The sequence below is a fragment of the Arvicola amphibius genome, chromosome 5 (assembly GCF_903992535.2).
Source record: "Arvicola amphibius chromosome 5, mArvAmp1.2, whole genome shotgun sequence".
NCBI classification, from domain to species: domain Eukaryota; kingdom Metazoa; phylum Chordata; class Mammalia; order Rodentia; family Cricetidae; genus Arvicola; species Arvicola amphibius.
In genome coordinates, this window is record NC_052051.1 from 109351469 (window position 1) to 109357755 (window position 6287).

Consider the following 6287-nt stretch of genomic DNA (forward strand, 5'->3'; position numbering starts at 1 on the left):
CACCTGCCCTTTGAGTTTGCAGAAGGCATAATATCTAATTCTCTTTGGTGCACATTTCATGCGCACTAAGAAAGGTTTTGACTAGAAATAAGAGGGGAATAGAGTGAGTTTTCCCCAGAGAAGTTCTGCATTAAGACAGTCAGAGGCTAGTAGGTCAGTAAGCATTAGTCTAACGAGAGTCCGCCATTATAGCCATACACAACTGTTTCAAGCTTCTTTATAAGTCAAGTCAGGGAAGAAGCAAGACCAGACCAGAAGAATGATCTGGCTGCTGTGGAACTCACTATGTAGACCAGGCTGGCCCCAAACTAACAGAACCACGTGCTTCTGCCTCCTGAGTGCTGGGATTAAAGGTGAGGTCCACTACATCTGGCTTCATCTAATTTTCTTAATTCAGTTTGTTGAGCTGAGCTACTATGTAACATTTCACATTTGACATTGTGGTGGTTAGATTTCATCATCAATTTGACAGTCTAGAATTGTCATGGAGTATTTGTCTGGATTTGGGTTGGGCTGCAGCACGTCCCTGGGAGCTTGCCTTGATCACATTCATTGAGGTGACAAAGTTTGTCCACTGTGGATGGCATCTTTCCCTGGGGTTAGGTCCTAGACTGCATATGTGTAGGGAAAGCCAGCAGAGCACAAGAGGCATGTGTACATTCATTCTCTTTGTTCCTGGTTACAAATGCTACTAGCTATTTCAGGTTCCTGCCCTGACCTCACAATAATGGACTGTAACCTGGAGCGTGAGCTAAGATCAGTTCTTTTTCCCCCTAAATTACTTTTTATCAGGGTAATTTATTACGAAACAAAACTAGGATAGAAATCTATCCTAATTCTATAAGATATTATTCCTGTATTACGGATGAGGAAAATGGCATGAAGACACCACTGTTTCAGCCATTTGGTTAGTTGGAGAGCAAGCATTGAGACCAAGGTCTGATTCCAGAGTCTTTCTGATTTCTGCTCCCTTGACCACTTTAGTAACTGGATCATTTCTACATGGTGTAGAAAGTGTAACATGGATTTTTAATTTTTTTTTTTTTTTTTTAGTTTTATGTATACGGGTGTTTGGCCTGCCTGTGTGTGGGGGAGGGGGTTGGATCCTGGAGTTACAGGCAGTGACCATCCCTCCAGCCCCGTTTTTAAAAGACGTGTGCCAGTAACATCTGACTCATTTTACTTTGTTTGTTTTGTTTTGTTTTGTTTTCTGAGAGTTTCTCTATGTAGCCCTGGCTGGCCTGGAACTTGTTCTGTAGACCAGGCTAGCCTGGAACTCACAGAGATCCACCTGCTTCTGGCTCCCAAGTGCTGGGATTAAAGGCGTGCACCACCATGGCCCAAATTGTAGCATGGAACTTAACATGGAGTTGAAAGTGCAATCACTTTTATTATTCAAATTGCACATTCCTTGGCTTTGACCTCAAGATCATTCTTAATCATTTGCTGTTTTTTTATTGACTAATTGATAGAAAAGAGAAAACCCCGTGTCTTAGTTAAATACCTGATAAGACCATCTTAAGGGAAGAAGGTTTATTTTGACTCACAGTCTGAGGGTGCACCAGGTAGGGAAAACTGGGAGGTAGGATCATATCACATTCACAGTCAGGGAGCAGAGAAGTGGATACTAGTGCTCAGCCTGCTCTCTCCTTTTGACCGGGGAATGGTTCCATTCAAACACATTCAGATAGTTCTCATATCAACTAACCTGAACCAGATAATTCTTTACAAATGTGCACAAAAAGAGCTGGGTGGTGGTGGCGCAAGCCTTTAATCCCAGCACTTGGGAGGCAGAAGCAGGTGGATCTCTCTGAGTTTGAGGCCAGCCTGGTCTACAAGAGCTAGTTCCCGGACAGGCTCCAAAACTACAGAGTAACCCTGCCTCGAAAACAAACAAAAAATACCCCACAAATATGCCCAAAGGTGGTGATTCTGATCCCATGGGGATTCTAAATCCCATCAAGTTGACAAGATTAACTGGATAAAATTTCTCAAGCATTTCTTGAGAATGATGGTATTTAAGATAAAATAAGCTGAGTGTAGTTATATATTCCTGTAATACCTGCAACTTGAGAGTGAGACAAAAGGATCACACATAGATCAGCCTGGGCTACAACATTGAATTTCAAGATACAATCTGAGCTGCATGGTGAGACCCTGTCTTTAACGAGACAAAATAATCTGCATAATTATGTTAACCTTAAATTCAGAATGAAATTGATCTTTTATCAACAAACTTTTTTTTCTTTGTTTGTTTTGTCTTTGTTATTTATTTTTTCTTTCAAGACAAGGTTTCTCTGTGTAACAGTTTTAACTATCCTGCAACTAGCTCTTGTAGACCAGGCTGGTTTTGAATTCACAGAGCTCCTCCTGCCTCTGCCTCTGCCTCTGCCTCCCAAGTACTGGGATTAAAGGTGTGTGCCACCACTACCAGCAACAAACTCTGTTTTTTAAAAACCCTTTTAGGGCCAAATATGGTGACATACACGTTTAATGCTAGCACTGGGGAAGACAAAAACAAATGGATCCCTGTGAGTTTCAGGCCAGTCAGGATTACACCATGTCTTATGAAACAAAAACAAACTTTTGAGCCTGGGGCTATTGTTTCCCCAATGCTTGCCTATGTGTGTGAAGTTATGGGTTCAATCCCCAAAACAAAAGTTTTTAATGGAGAACCTTGCAAGCCAACCCCATGGCTCAGGTGGCATGATAGAGACTATCTCATACCAAAGAAGGAAGAAACAGAACTTTGTCTTGTGCCTGCTACGTACATACTACATAGGTCCCATGTGCTGGCATTGACTGCAGTTTCATAAGAAGTAATTGCCATTACATTTTTAAAAGTGAGAAAGATAAGGCCAAAGTTAGTTACTCCTGTCAAAAGTCCCTCAATAAGTAGCAGACACTCCATAGATCAAAAGTCAGTTCTTTGAAATTATTTAGTATTTGTTGTATATAGTGGCAAAGGGCATGTGAGCCACAGTACACGTACGGAGGTTGGAGAACAAGTCTGTGGAATCAGTTCTCTCATTTGTTCTTTACATGGGTTCTAGGAATTAAAATCAGGTTGCCAGGCTTGTCTGCCAAGTGCCTTTATGCACTGATCCATCTTACTGGCCCTAACACTAATTCATTGTCTCCAAAGTTCTCGGTTATGTTGTATGTTTTGTATAAAACACTAGTATTTAAAATGCATTCTTAGAGTTGTTCGTAGATGGTGTAAACTTTTACCATTTAAAAAGTAATTATTTGTAGTCTTTCCCAGTTTTTGTTTTCATTTTCTTTTTTCTTCTGTTACTGCTCAATACATTCATCCTTTATAATATGATAAATAGAAGACTTCACAACATCAGTAAAGCTAATAATCCTAACAAAACTCTTCAGTGGTACACAAGCGGTCAAGAGATGAGATTCAGTCATACTCATACATGGTTAGGTAGTTGTCTTCAGACATCAAATTCAGAGGTTTTTGTTAGGATCTGAGCAAAGCCTTACACTCTTTCCACTGTTGGGTTAAATTATCCACAGGTTGAATCAGTAGCCCTGGCAGAAGCCACTTGTAAAGACTGGGAATTCCCAGAGTAAACACAGCATTGAGAGAAGGGCCAATCCAACAGCAAGCCCAAATGTAGGCGGACTATAGTTGCAGGTTTGTTCTCACCCAGGCAACTCAGTCAGGTACGCTCTGGGAAGAGAAGGGATGTAGATGTGAGATATAAAGATAATTGATGAGGGTCAGGATGTGCTGAGCCCAGAAAGAGCTTTCTTACCTGATGAGAGTAAGGTACAGTGGTAACATGGATCCATACCTAGTGATGCTCTGGAACATTACAGGAATGTAGATTCTCTGGCCAACCTGGGAGGTGGGAACTTAAGGGAAACTGCCCTGAGGAACTATCAGATCCTGAAACTATAGTTTGACCTACCCAGCACTGGGGATCAGGCACACACCCATAGAATTCTCATCAGTATCTAGAGAAGACTTCTTTGATGTGCAGTATTCTACTTGCATAGGTGAGAATTGTGCACTTACACGTAGTAATTTGAGACTGAAACAACTTCTCTTTCTACTGCAACTTAATTCATTTGTTTGTTTAAATCAGGATCTCCCTATTCTGGCCTGAAACTCATGATTCCCACCGCAACCTCCTGAATTCTGGAATAGCAGGTGTATGCGACCAGAGCTGGTTTTTTTTTTTTTTTTTTTTTTTTGCTGCATTTTAAAATAGACAAATGGAGTTTGTTTGTTTTTTTTTTTAAAGAAAAATAGTTTATATCTTTTTGTTGTTTTGCTTTTCAAGACAGGGTTTCTTTGTGTATACCTCTCTGTTCTGCAACTTGTTTTGTAAACCAGGTTGACCTTGAACTCACAGAGATCCACCTACCTCTGCCTCCCAAGTGTTGGGATTCAAGGTGTGCACTGCCATGGCTGGCTAATAGTTTACATCTTTATTAAAGGATAATTTAGAGGCCAGAGAGATGATTCAGTGAGTAAAAACACTTTCAGACAAGCCTTTCAGTTTGAGTTTGATCCCTGGGACCCATATCACAGAAGAAGAACTAGCTTCCAGAGTTGTTCTCTGCCATCCAAACATGCATTGTAGATGGGAGTTTCTGTCCTACCCAGTCCCACAGCTATTCAGTCCCAAATTTTATATTTTATATTAATTATAAACTGTTTGGCCTGTTAGCTCATGTTTATTATAACTAGCTCTTACAACTGGTTTTAGAGCAGCTATGTTGCAGTTTCCTTTGAGTTCTACATCCAGAATAGCTTCAAGACTGCTGACTGAGATGATCCAGCCTCACAGAATACTCCAGTCAGGACTTGACCATAATCCTAAACTTTCTTTGGGTCTCCATAAGATTATCAGTGGCCCCAGTCAGTAGGAAGTAGCCTAGAAAACCATGCCCACATTACCCAAAAATGGATTATGGATGTTTTTCTTTGTTTGGAGTATTGGTTACAAGTTGTTATGGACAATGGTCAGTAAAAAAGCTAAACAAGGAAGAGTAGATTCAGAGTTCTTGTTTTGAAAAGAAAAAAGGGGAAATACTGTGAGATAATGCTCTTGTACACTGTAAATATTTGTCACTCATTCTAATTTAATAAAACGCCAGTTGGCCAGTAGCCAGGCAGGAAGTATAGGCTGGGCAATCTGACTAAGAAAATTCTGGGAAAAGGAAAGGTAGAGAGTCACCAGCAAGATACAGAGGAACTAAGATGAAAATGCCCTACGGAGAAAAGGTACCAAGCCATGTGGCTAAACATAGACAAGAATTATGGGTTAATTTAAGTTGTAAGAGCTAGTTAATAATAAGCCTGAGCTAATAGGCCAAACAGTTTATAATTAATACAAACTTCTGTATGTTTCTTTGGGACTGAGCAGCTGTGGAACCAGGTGGGACAGAAACTTCCATCTACAGGGCTGGGTAGAGAGAGATGAAAGGGGTTCCATAGTGGAGTGAAGCAAGTAATGGGGAGTGAAAGTGGGTACTACAGTCAGAAGCGGCTGAGGGAGCTGACGATGAGCAGTTGTGTGTTGAGATCAGTAGAGTGGAGGCTCATTAGCAAGGTCCTGAATAGTGGAAGTTTCCTCTAGTTCAGACTTCTTAGAAGGAGCTGAGTTGGGGGACAGGAAGAACAAATGGAAGATTTGGAACTAAGGCAAGAAAATGCTTGGATATAAGACACCTTCCACCTGCCCAATTGCTGGCAAAAGTTGGCAAAGGTCCTGTATAAGACTGGGATCCAGATTATCGGTAGGCAGACATTTTGATTGATTATCTAATGAGTCCATACTTGACTGAAAAGGCATACAATTTTGGAAGCCCTTAATTTGGGTGCTGAGTGTAGAAGTCTGAGGTTTTCTGAGAAGAATCCAGTGGGGAGCTTGGAGATCCTGACAATGACACAGTTCCCATGAGTGAGGCAGAGACAGAAGATCCGATAGCCTGGAATCCCTAGAATCCCAGGAATTCAGGGAGGATCAAATTAAATGGGCACAGGCTGTCTGGTGTGTTGTCACACAAAGAGCAGGGCCAGAGGGCTCCAAGTCTGAGTGAGAGAGACGTGGTTACCTGGTACCAGGACTTGGTGGGGCCAAAACGTGAGAAACCATGCTCAAGAGAGTGGTCAGAGGTGAGTGTGGGCGATGAAGGTCAGCCGTATCCTTGAAGACTGTGGCTGGAGATTTCTCCACCTCCAAGAACACCAGAGGGGTGCCAGACGCTCAGCTGTCACTCCCATGGATCCAAGGGAGGGGTTACACTCACCACGAGAAGGG